Raw genomic sequence first — 13,055 nt, 5'->3', positions numbered from 1 at the left:
ATATATAGAGAGAGAGAGAGAGAGAGAGAGAGAGATAGAGAGAGAGAGAGAGTCTTGCTCTTTTGCCCAGGATAGACTTGGATGCCTGGATTCAGGGAATCTTCCTGCTTTAACTTTATGAGTAGCTGCAACTCCGGGAGTGCATTATTATACCCAGCTGGCTTTCTATTAACTTTATAACAACTGTCATAGGCAGTATTGCAGTGAATATTCTCCTACATACATTTGTATATACAAATATGATATAGACTTTTCTCCTGTGTAATATCTTCAAGTGGAGCAGCTCAATTTTTGCCTAATTACTTTCAAAATATTATGCTACTTTCATTAAGTGACAGTTTTGCTGCATTCCCACTAATGCTTAGTATTTAATACTTGACATTATCTAATGTTTTGATCTTTAACCTAGTAGGTAAAAGGACTGTCATATTTTATTTCTTGGGAAAAAAACCTGAACATCTTTTTGTAGGTCTAGCGAATATTCTGTTTCTTTTTTCTTATGCATTTAGTACAGGGTCTATAGGGTCTCATTACATGAATTGGACTCATAGTGATTCATCTGTTTTCAGCCTCCCAAACCCTGGGATTATAGGTCTACACCACCATGCCCAATCACATCTCGGCATGCCCTGGGGGTGGAGCTGGCATAGCACACAGAGGATCACCAGGGATCAAACCCTGGTCCCTGTGTCTGCCTAAGCAGGTGCTTTAATCCACTGAGCTATCTGGCCGGCCCTACCATTTTCTTTTCTGTATCCTGTTTTTCTCCTTTTCTGTGGAGTGACTGAAGAGGCAGCCTATTCATTATTTGTAATATGTTAGAGCTCATTAAATATGAAGAACATTAATCCCAGGTTACTTATGTGGAAGTTTGTTTTTTTTTTTTTTGTCATTTTAACTATTGTGTTTTTTCCCAGATAAATCTTTAAATTTTAACATAGTCAAATTTATTGATTTTTTTAATTTTAATTTTTTTTTTTTTTTTTTTTTTTTTTTTGGTGGTACCAGGGATTGAACTCAGGATCTTGCGCTTGCCTGGCAACCACTTATTCTACTGACTGAGCTAAAAATTCAGAACCATTTGTTGTGCTATTTTAAAACTCCTGTCATATTTGCTAGTGGCAGTGTATGTATGTACAAGCATGTATGTGTTTTGCCTTTAAGTCTCATCTGTCTGTCCGTCTATCTATCTATCCATCCATCTATCTATCTGTCTGTCTATTGCAGTACCAGAGCTCAAGCTTGGGACCTTGTGCTTGCCAGGCAGGCACTAATGCTGCTGAGCTATCTCCCCGGTCCAAGTCTCTATTTCTGAAATTTATTTTTCTATAAGGCATATCATAGGAGTTTTATCTCTTTTTCCAATTACCTAGCTGAATTTTCCTACGGTGTTTATTGAGTTATACTCTATCCCCGCTGATTTGAAATGTTTCTTCTATCACATATAATTATCTTTCAAATAGAGGGGTTCGTTTTGGGCTGCCACATAATTTCATGGATCTGTGCCAGTGCCAAACATTTTTAATTTCTGGAGTATCAGGGTATGTTTCAATATGTTTGAATGAGTACTTTTCCTTCTGTATTATTTTTAAAACATTTTTCTTTTTTCTTTCTTTTTTTTTTTGGTGGAACTGGAGATTGAACTCAGGCCCTTGCACTTGCTAGGCAAGCACTTATTCCGCTGAGCCATCTCCTCTGCCCCATTAAATATTTTTCTGAGGAGTTTCTGAATATTAAGTTTTCCAATTGATGTTCATATCATCTGCCAAGTTAAAATCAGTTTTGATTTTTACTGCTCTTTACAACTTGATTTCCAAAACCATGGAGGCAGAAGTATGTCCTTGCTTTGGGTAAAGTCTGGGAGCTACTGGGTGCTCTATGTAAAGTTCTCCCTCCCCTGAAGCCATCTTGTTCATTCTTCATTCAGTAAGTACTTTTGATCTCCTACATAGTATAGTTTTGTGTGGGCAATCTGAGAACCACTAATAGAGATAGGACATGATTCTTGCTTAACATGATGCTTTATTGGGGCTTTCATTGTCTCTCCGGCAACCTCTGGGGAAGCATTTCCGTTTTGCATGCTGTGGAGAGTGTGGGGATGCTGGGGATCAAACCCAGGACCTCTGTATGTCAAGCACACACCTTACTGCTGAGCTCTACCCCCAATCTTAGCATAACTGTTCTTGTAGACACCTGGTTTCTGTTAGCTACAAATAGATGTTCCTGCAATGAGAATCTAGCCATTCAAAAGTCATTCCACAGAATGACTTTTTTTTTTTTTTTTTTTTTTTTTTAATTAAAAAAAAATTATTTATGTGTGTGTGTGTGTGTGTGTGTGTGTGGCCAGCTCAACCCACCTGGGGGCAGGGCTGGCTGGCATGTGGTGCTGGGGGATTGAACCGTGGTCCCTGTGCTATGCTAAGCTTGTTCTAAATAGGTGCTTTAGACCACTGAGCCATCTCACCAGCCCCCCACAGAATGACTTAAAGATGATTTTTCATCAAACAGTTCTCAGTGCTGCAGAAATGCTACAGGTAAGGTTCAAGTCCTTTTTCTGTTCTAATGGGAGATATATTATTTTCCCTTTTGTCTGACAGGAGAATTCCTCTTTTAAAAATTGTTTTATCTTTGAAGACACTGGTGATTGCCTGAAACTGCTTTTGTGGGGAACATATATAGTATTGTCCTATCACTAATCTGACTCTCAAGAAAATAGACTAACATAAAAAAAAGTGTGTTGTAGGCAGCTTTATAAACTACTCTGGGGGTGCCGGGGAGATGACTCAGTAGAATAAGCGCTTCCTTGGTAAGCACAAGGGCCTGAGTTCAATCCCGGTTCTGCCAAAAAAAAAAAAAAAAAAAATACATTAATAAAATAAACTACTCTGTTGTTATGTTGAGCTGTGGGGGACTCAGGTCAATAATTTCTGACATTGCCAGTTAAACAGAAGACCCAATGGTATTATGGCCTTCTGTACTCTTTTAGAATATTTTGCTGAGTTTACACACCTATAATATTCAACAACAGAACTTAAAAAAAAATTGGGGTATAACTATGAATGTCCATTTTGTATCTGTGTATTCAAAGTGGTTGGGATAGATATATAGTTGCATTCTCTTAATGAATAGAATGATTTTTTCTAATGGTGTTTGTAAGTAGGATCACAAGTCTGCATCTTGTATAGCAATTAACCACTGAGAAGAATGTATGCAGTGTATTATTTGTTGAAACTGTACTTTCGATTTGATTTGAAACTGTCTCATTGCTATATGTTTATCAATAAAACTTTGAAAAGAAAAAAAAATAAAATAAAAAATAAAATAAACTACTCTGGGGGAAGTGTGAGAGGGTAGCATTTCCCAGTCCTTCGCCTTCCCTGACGGGATGGAAGTCCACACTTACAGGAATCTCTCAGCTGCCTTTTTTATAGGCAGCACTGCCTTTACCAACAGCAGCACACCCCAATCTCCTTAGCAAATGCTGTCACTTCCTCATTAACATCTCTGCCTCAGTGAGATCAGTGCTGCTTGAGAAGCCACCCTTGAGTGAAGACCTTGTGCTGTGGCTGATGCTTCCAGGTGCCAGCAGCACTGTGATCAGCCAGGTGGAGCGGCCCGGGTCCCTCTCCTGTGTCGCCTGGGTTAGTCAGAAGGTCTCACTAGGTTTTGATCAGTCTAGGCTGGTTCCTAGTGACTGTTCAGGGTGCCAATGTCTTTCAGTGACTTGTAAATAGTAAAACTTGGCTATAGGTAACCACTTTCTTGTGCTTATTATATATTTTTAAATAATTAAAATTCAATTATAAGAAGTAATTTTTAAATAAAAAATGTGAAAATGTTGGAGGAGTTATTACTTAGAAAAACTCTTAAGGTTACTTATAATCATCTACCAAGACCAAAAATAATGATTTAAAACCCTGCCATCAAAGTAGAGGCTCAGATCTACAAACCACAACCTCTGGAGATATTGTTGCTCTTAGAAGTGGTAAACATGTCTTTTGAAACTAGTGTTTAGACGCGGAGCTGGGAAAGGGGAGGTGGAGGAGGTGGAGGCAGAGTGGTAGCTAGGCGGTCAGACCAAGTGGTAGTCTGGCAGGGCTGGGCCTCGCAGAGCCGGCCCAGCAGGCCCTCCTGCACCCCGCACCAGTGGAAGCAGCAGCGGCTCCTTGACCACATCCCGGATGGCCCGAGTCCGGATGGGGCTGGTAGCCATGGGGCCGAGAGCACATCCCTCCGAGGGCTGGCCCTTGGGAAGGCACCTTCAGTAGCGGGACCAGGCAGGCCACCATGACCGAGAACTCCACATCCGTCCCTGCGGCCAAGCCCAAGCGGGCCAAGGCCTCTAAGAAGTCCACAGACCACCCCAAGTATTCAGACATGATCGTGGCTGCCATCCAGGCCGAGAAGAACCGCGCTGGCTCCTCACGCCAGTCCATCCAGAAGTACATCAAGAGCCACTACAAGGTGGGTGAGAACGCGGACTCCCAGATCAAGTTGTCCATCAAGCGCCTGGTGACCACCGGGGTCCTCAAGCAAACCAAAGGGGTGGGTGCCTCCGGGTCCTTCCGGCTAGCCAAGAGCGACGAGCCCAAGAGGGCAGTAGCCTTCAAGAAGACCAAGAAAAAAAAAGAAGACCAAGAAGGAGGTCAAGAAGGTAGCCACGCTAAAGAAGGCAGCCAAGCCCAAGAAAGCTGCCTCCAAAGCCCCAAGCAAGGAACCTAAAGCCACCCCAGTCAAGAAGGCCAAGAAGAAGGTGGCTGCCACACCCAAGAAAGCCAAAAAACCCAAGGTTGTCAAGGCCAAGCCAGTCAAGACATCCAAGCCCAAGAAGGCCAAACCAGTGAAGCCCAAAGCCAAGTCCAGTGCCAAGAGGGCTGGCAAGAAGAAGTGATGAGGAAGCCTTTTCTTACGACGGACACTCCACTCTCTCACTCTATCAATACTTTTTTCCTTCCTTGATTCTTTGCAACCCTTTGCCCCATTTGTTCTGACTTTATAAGAGACAGACTTTGAATTCCTCAGAGATTGTGGAATAATTGCTTTTTCCTTCCAGTTGTGCAAGGACCACAATAACAAATCTCATCTCTGTAACGATGAGGATGTACTTACATTTCGTTTTGTTGATTCGCTATTAATCTTAATGGGGTTCGGGTTTGGGTGGGGTGTGTGTTGTGTTAGGGGGGTTGCTATGAGGGTAGATGGAGTTGAAGAAAACAGGCTGAGCTGTTTGCCCTCCTAAAGGAGAGGGAGCCCAGGAATTTATTGTAAAGGTCTGTAGGAGTGTCTTTAAGGTGTTTTGTTTTTTAAGTTGGGCACCCCTGTGAGAATTCCGAAATCTTTTTTGGGGTAAAGGAGAGAGCAGCAGGGGGTCCGAGGCCAGGTCCTTCTCTCCTAGGTCTGCGTGCCCTTCTGGGCTCCCTATTGTCTTAGAGAAGAGGAGGGGGACAAGTCGCAGCTGCCTGGAGAAACTAGCTTCTCACTGTGAGCTAGAAATCAGCCATGGGGTGTGGGGGCTCTGTGGCATGGTCGAAGTCTCTTAATGGGAGCAGAAACTTTGGGGGAAGGATGGGGAGTCAGCCAAGTGCCTCAGTGTGCCCTGTTGAAACTTGGGTTTTCCATACAATTTGATGGATTATTATCGTCTTGGGAGGACTTTTTTTTTCTCTGTGTTTGTTTCCTTCTCTAAAGATGTGGCTTTGCTTGGTCTGGTGGGGCTCCAGTCCCACCACCAGCTGCTTAAAAACCTCCAGACCTCTTTTTACTTCTGAGTCTTTTTTTTTTAAGTAGATGTAGAGGAGAGGGGGAGGGACAGGGAGTGGCCGGTAAGACATACTGCAGTTGATTTGGAATTTGCTACGTAGTTATAGAGCTAGATCTATGTGCATTTGTGTGTGTGCATTTGTGTATATTTGTATATATGCATACCTAGGGCTACTTAGGTTTTACATCGGGATCTGGGAGAAAAAACAGTTGTCTATCTCATTTTTAATATGGAAAATCATGCACTTGTGCCACCCCACCCCCGCCTTTTTTAAACAAGTGTTACTTGTGCTGGGAGAAATTTGCTGTTGTTGTAATTTTAAAACTTTATAATAAGATCTGAAAAAGGAAAAAAAAAAAAAAGAAACTAGTCTTTGGTTCACTTTTCAGGATCTCAAGCTAGCATTTTCTTTTACCTGTATCTATTATTCTAAATTAGTGAGACTGTGGTGAATAATCAATATTAACAAAATATCATGGAATGTTTGCGTTAGTGGAGCCAACTAAAACGCTTAACATTCTAATGGTAATTTTTGCATCAAATTTTGTGGAGGAAAGTAAAAAAAAAAAAAAAAACCCAAAAAATTAGTCCCACATTTGTCCCTGACATTGTGACATCTTTAAGTAATGTGAAGGGTTGTTCTTGTTGCTAGTTTGAGCCTCATATGCTTCATTTGTGCAGTGGGAATGATGAGAACCTACTTCTTAGGGTTGGTGGGATAACAAAACCCATACATTAGTGATTCACATATGGAAAGGAAAGGGATGGATCTGATTCATCCTCTTCTCCTTCCCTTTAGGGGTTCCTATGAACATGCACCCTCACTCCCTTGCTACCCAGGACTGTTCTTTGACGCCTAACCAGGGACATTAGATTAATGGTGGGGTATGACCTTCAGGTGTTCCATCTAGTAAACGTGACAACTGCGGTGGTTGTCAAGCAAAGCTTAACTTATTCATTCAACCAATATTTTTGAGGACCTATTTATAAGAAACTACCTATTTACAAAATAAAACTTAGATAAGACTAACATGTGATTTCTAAAGTATAATTTCAATAGTTCCTTGCTTTGCCAAAGTGCTGGGACTATACATACACATTATCAATATCCTGGGTTAAGGCGTTGAAAGCCAGAATTTTTAAAAAATCTTACGAGTGTAGGGGTGCTAACGATGAATATCATTACAACAGAGTACAACCTGGGTCAATTACCAAATACCTAAGAAGAATTTAAAGTCACTGGAACATGGATTTAAAAAGATATGGTCTTTTTATACAGTGGAGTGCTACTCAGCCCTAAAGAGGGATGCATTTGAAATTTTTACCAGTAAATGGATGCAACTTGAGCCTATATTCATAAGTGAAATAAATCAGACACACGTTTGAACATTGTACTATCTCCCTAGTGTGAGAAGCTGAAAGAATAAATAAGATCCAAAATGTACAATAGATATTGTGAAAAAGGAAGAAACTGTTCAAAAGGAAAGAGAAACTGAGACAGAGGAAAAGAGGAAAGAAAAGGAATTATAAAGAAAAATATATTTATACACAAGAAAGGTAAGACAGTTATACTACTAGTTTCTCTTAGTTCATTGCAAAAAAAGGTTTGCGCTAATGTTTTTTGGACAGTTTTTCATGCCTATGTCTTAGACTCTGAGTAACTAATTGAAGATAATCCTATGCAATGTATTAACCATTGTTATCTTCCACTATCTTGTCTTGAAATTTTTACTTTTCTGTTTTAAAAGAGAGAGAGAGAGGGAAAAAAATCAGTGGAACAAACAATGAAGATATGATGTGTTTTTCTTTCCACAAAGTTCTGCCCACCAGGCCCTGCACAGGCTACGTACCTGTAGTGGTAGCTGGGGCCCTGCTAGGCCGAGTGTCCTAGCAAAGAGCTGGGGAAGTGCTTGGTGAAGGGGGAATCAGAAGAAAGGGCATCTGCAAAGAGACCAGCAGCCTGTAAAAATGAATGTTGTCCGAGAGATCTTTGTGCCCAAGGGCAGCCTTGCAAGTACTTCACTCATCTATTGCTGGGAAATCTGGCATTGTGCCCAGGAAGAGGTGTGTTCCTTGAGTGTGAAAAAGTACACAGTTGAGTTATTGCCAACTCAATGTCAAGAAACAGGCTCAAACCCAGTGGGTGTGATGTATTTCTCTGAACATTACTCTGGCACTTAGTCAACTTAATGCAACTATTGAAACACCAAACTTTGCCAAGGATACCGGTCCTATGATTCAGAAGTGAAACTGACATTTTGAGTGTTGCCTAGCTCAGTATGATAACCACCATACTAAACTTATACACATTAAGTTCAAATTAATTAAAAGCACCTGTAATCCCAGTGAAGGGGAGGCCAAAAACAGGAGGATCACCATGAGTCTGATCTGCATAGTGAGACCCTGTACCAACTTTACCAAAAAACAAAAAAAAAAAATTAATTAAAAGGAACTGAAATTTTATAATTTTAAAATGTAGGTTAAAAATTAAGTAGTATATTGGTCTCTACTCATGCTTCTAGTGCTCAGTAATCATATGTGGCCTGAGGCTACTATGTTGGACTATATCCATAACAAGATGGTCACTGCAGAAAGTTCTGTGGGGTAGCATTAGGGAGGTGGCTTAACCAATGGTCAACTTGTAACCCCGAGCTGAACTGAGTGAGTGTGGTGCTGAGGTGGAAGGCCCACCTGAGTAAGGACTGTTGCCAGCCACATACAAGGAGAAGTGGAAGGAAGATGAGATGCTGTTGATTCTCTTGGAGAAGCTTGTCATGCTGGATTTCCTCGTATGAACTCAGCAGGGTGACTGCAGTTCTCTTTGGGGAACTCTGGTCCTTACCTTGAGCATAGCTTTCTGCCTCCAGTGCAGATCCCTCAGCCTGCTGGCACAGATCCTTCATCCTGCCGGCACAGACTTTCTAGCTTCCACCACTGACTTTTGGGCCTTCCCACCACAGATTCTTGATATAGACTTGCATGAGATATGGTTGTGGGCTCCAGGCCTCCAGTTGGACTCATGGGGGGTGGGCATTGCCCTGGGTTGTAGGTCTTCAGCTGGACTTGGGCAGGATGTTAATGTGGGATCCAGGCCCTCAGCTGGATTCTTTGGGTCTCTAGTGTGTGGACAGATCTCTTGCATACACAGATCTTCTACACACCTACATTTGACTTTTTGGGTGAATATTATAAAATAATGATCCTATAAATTAGGTGTCCTGTATTAAATCTATTCCCTTGTAAACCTTGACTACAATAGTTGGCTTATTGTGTAGTAACATTGTGCATGTATACCAGGTAATCCTATAAAACAGTTGCGTATGAGGAAAGAGTCTTGGAAAACCTTCCCCATCCCCCTCTTACCTAGTGACATGTAATGTCCCTCACTATGGTCAGAGTGTATTGAACAGGTAGCTCAGTTAGTGACAGACTAGGAGTGGGACTCAACAGTTACAATAATCTCCAGATTCTGCTCCAGTATTGTTGCATTTGAAGATCAAACATTTGTAGACCTTCTCTTCTTTTTGCTATAATTTAATGCTATCTCTAAATTCTAAAATTACTCAGAAAAGTAGAAACTTTGTTTTAATTTTACAGTGACAAGATAAGCAGATTCTTAGTCTACAGATGGGATGGGAATAGAAGGTTTCTTTTAAGTGATGGGAATTTTCTAATAGAATGTGGTATAAATCATGTTCTATAAATGTACTGAAAACATTGAACTGTATACTTAAAATGTAAATTTTATGTAAGTTACAAAAAGGATACATATTCCACTATTCTGAGGCAGCCAAAAGATTTAATGTTGAAAAGCTGCCAAGCCTCTAATTAGAAAGTCAGAGATTAATTGCTTGCACTTTCTTAATTTCCCCTGTGATGGTCAAAAAAATGTTGCATCTCACATCGGATCTTTAGTGGATGCATCATTTCCCCCACATAGACAGAAAGAAAGGAAGTCGGGACCCAGAAGTTTAAAGTAACTTGCCCCGAGTCCGTAGCCAATGAGAACTGCTAAGAGCATATGACCAACCCTGGCCGCAGCACGTGGCTGCTCCCAGCCCACCTCAGGCAGCCTCCCTGTGAGTGAGAAACTCTTGGATTGTTTGACGCAAAATTACTTTCCTCGTCCCAGAAGACAGGAAGCTAATTTTCCAATGTTTCTGCCAGCATTTTGTATTTTGTACTTAAGATTCATGAAAGGTGTGAGGCTAGACTGTTCTTTTTTTTCAGTACTGAACACAAAAAGAGTCTGGGCCTTATGTTAATGAAAAATACATGCTGCTTTTCTTTTGATATTCACTAGGATACATGCTTTATCTTTTTTTTTTTTTTTTTTGAGATGGGGTCTTAGTATATTGCCTTGACTGGTCTGGAACTCCAGGAACTAAAGTTATCTTCTTGACTTATTTTCCTGAGTATATGGGACTATAAGCACCTGTCACCATGCCTGACTAAGATGCATTCTTTTCTGGCTTTTAAAATAAATAAATAAATAAATAAATACACACACACACACACACACACACACACATTACAAGTATCTCTGTGTGTGTCTTTCCCGTGGAAACTCTAAGTCTAAAACTTGGTTTAGTTAGCTGAGAATCTCTAGATGAGACTTACGCTGGTTTTTCCTTAGGAACCTCAGAGTGAGTGGTCATGATCCTGCCTCTTCTACACAGGTTAACAACCCAGTTTTGAATTACCTGACAAATTGAGTAGATTGCTCCTCACCCATTTTATGGAATGACTTTTTGGAAAATTACAAGCTAATGGGCTTGCAGTTTCCATCTTCGGCAGGGGCTGGTAATTGTTACATCTTCAGTTCTGCCCAGCATTGTTTCCTTCTCCTGATTCTAAAAGGCTCAGCCAGTCTCTGAGGGACTGCTTCCTCCCATCCCAGCGGCACAAGCCTGCTGTAGCCTTGGCCCTTCCTGGCTCCTTCCCCTGGTCTGACCTGGGCAGCCTCCTAGACTCTGTGGTGAGCTTGTCATTTCCCCTGCCTTTGCAAACCACGCAGATTCCTGTTTATCTTTTTCTTCTTTTCTCCTAGAGGCAGTGAACCTGTACTATGGCACGGGTAGCCTGCTGAAGTTGGTCACTGGAAGCTCTGAAAAGTGCAGCATCACTGACCTAGGACATGTCTATACTGTCTCTCAACAGGTTGAAATAAAAATTTTAAATAGGAGCCAGGGAGATGGCTCAGTAGACTAAGCGCTTCCCTGGCAACCACAAGGACCTGAGTTCAATATTTTTTTTTTTGCTTCAAATGCCTTCAGGGCAGGTTTGGCTGGCTTGAGTTGTGGGGATCGAACCACAGCAACCTGAGCCTGACTGCTTTGTTGAAGCAGCCACTTAAAGAACTGAGCTAAGGGGCAGCCCCCCCCCAAAAAAAAAAGAAAAAGAAAAATTTTAAATAAATAAAAACAAGAAACCAAGCCAGTAACAAACCAGCAGAACATGTCCCTGGACTGAAATGTGTGTGTGTGTGTGTGTGTGTGTGTGTGTGTGTGTGTGTGTGTTACCAGCAGTGGAACTGAGGACCTTGTACTTGTCAGGCAGGAGCTTATGTTGCTGAGCTATCTCCCTGGCTCAGCAGGCTCTTAATGTTGAATTTCTTTTTTTCTTTTTTTTTTTTTTTTTTTTGGTGGAACCGGGGATTGAACTCAGGTCCTTGTGCTTGCCAGGCAAGCGCTTATTCTACTGAGCTATCTCTCCGGCCCCCGTTGTTGAATTTCTTATGTTTCTTGGACTTTACAAGCCAGCCATGGTAATTTTGATATAAAAATAGATGTAGATGACACTTTGAAAACTCCAGGATGAATGTCATAATGATGTAACACTCACAGTGAAAATGGGTCTCACAGTATTTGAGGTTTCTACTCTCCCAATATTTTTGGAAATAAACAAGTAAACAAAAAGTTGAATGTATTTGGCAGTAGTAGAGCTTATTAAGGAATATTATGATTCTTACAGTATTGCTCCTATTTCAAAAAGTTCATTTGCAGGAGTCCCCGAGTCACTGGTTGTGTGCTCAGAGATAACTGAACACCAGGAGTAAAAAGCTGTTAAGGTAATTTCAGGAAGTTAGATATCTCCTGGTGGTGAGAATGAATTGTGTGTTTCACATTTGACTCACTGTTTACTGGACAGCTTTCTCTTTCTTTTCTCCCTCCCTCCCTCCCTCCCTCCTTCCCTAGGCTGTCCTTCCTCCAGGACTGGGGATGGAACCCAAAGCCTTCACACTGAACTACACCTGCAGATCTATTTATTTTTTTTATTTCAGTTGATTTTGTTTTTAAGATAGGATCTTTCTAAATTGCCCAGGCTGAACTTGAATGTGTGACCCTTCCAGAATGCCAGGATTATAGGCTCAACCTGCTTTCTTGATAGATGTTGTCACTAGCCTTCTCCAGTATGTGGTCTTCTCAACAAGGAGAGTGGCTCCCTCCTGACATGGGTGTCTTAATCACTTTAGAGTCCCTCTGTCCTCCAAGCAACCAGTCCAGCGCTAGGGAATAAGCTGCCTGCATATCACACTCCAGCAAAGCACAGCCAAGGACAAATTCCAAGCCCTTTTCATAGATATTTTACAAACATTGTTTCCTTTCTCTCTTGGGCTGGATATTATGCAGGTGTACCTAAATTTGGACAAAAGATGTGTTCTAATAGAACTGTTTTGAAGAATTTCAAGGTAGCGTTCTTTTAAAGCAATGAATACATCTATGAAAGTCACCCTGTATTTACCCCTTTGTATGTCCAATTCTTTCCCCAGTAGATTTGTTCAAAGAAATTTGATTGTAATTTGGTTAACAAATGCATTTTCTTTAAAAGGGCACTTTGAAAAATGCCACACTAAGTAGATGGATTTGGACACATTGCAATTATTAAATTTACAGCATGTTTTCTCAGCAGTAAGAAAATGACAACATCTCAAGATGTGCTGTTGTAGATGTATAAATAAATTGAAAAATGACTAGAATGCCTTAATTCATTTTTTTCAGTGATGAGGATTTAATGAGCACAATATCTTACTCATGCTAAGCAGGTACTCTGCCACCAAGCTGCATCTCCACACCTCCTTATTTTTTTACATCAATATCGAAATGTCAGCCCTAGGAAATGGCTATGAGAGAGGATTCCTTGGGTCCCTACTATGTAGCAGGTCCCAGCTTATTTTATTGTCAAGTGCAACTCAATGTAGGATTTGAAAATGCCTGTTCTAGGGCTGGTGAGATGGCTCAGTGGTCTAAAGCACCTACTTAGAACAAGCTTAGCAAAGCACAGGGACCACGGT

At 41.2% G+C, this 13,055-nt stretch overlaps 1 protein-coding gene and 1 pseudogene across 3 annotated transcripts in view; both read left to right on the top strand.

Moving 5' to 3' along the window:
* Cacnb4 (calcium voltage-gated channel auxiliary subunit beta 4) overlaps positions 1-13,055 on the top strand; it is a 313,335-nt gene that overhangs the window by 243,376 nt on the left and 56,904 nt on the right. The window lies entirely within an intron of this gene.
* LOC101562626 lies at positions 4,283-4,905 on the top strand (annotated as a pseudogene).

This window comes from Octodon degus, unplaced genomic scaffold (genome assembly GCF_000260255.1).
Source record: "Octodon degus isolate 3935 unplaced genomic scaffold, OctDeg1.0 scaffold00082, whole genome shotgun sequence".
NCBI lineage: Eukaryota > Metazoa > Chordata > Mammalia > Rodentia > Octodontidae > Octodon > Octodon degus.
This window is presented reverse-complemented; position numbering and strand designations above follow the sequence as displayed.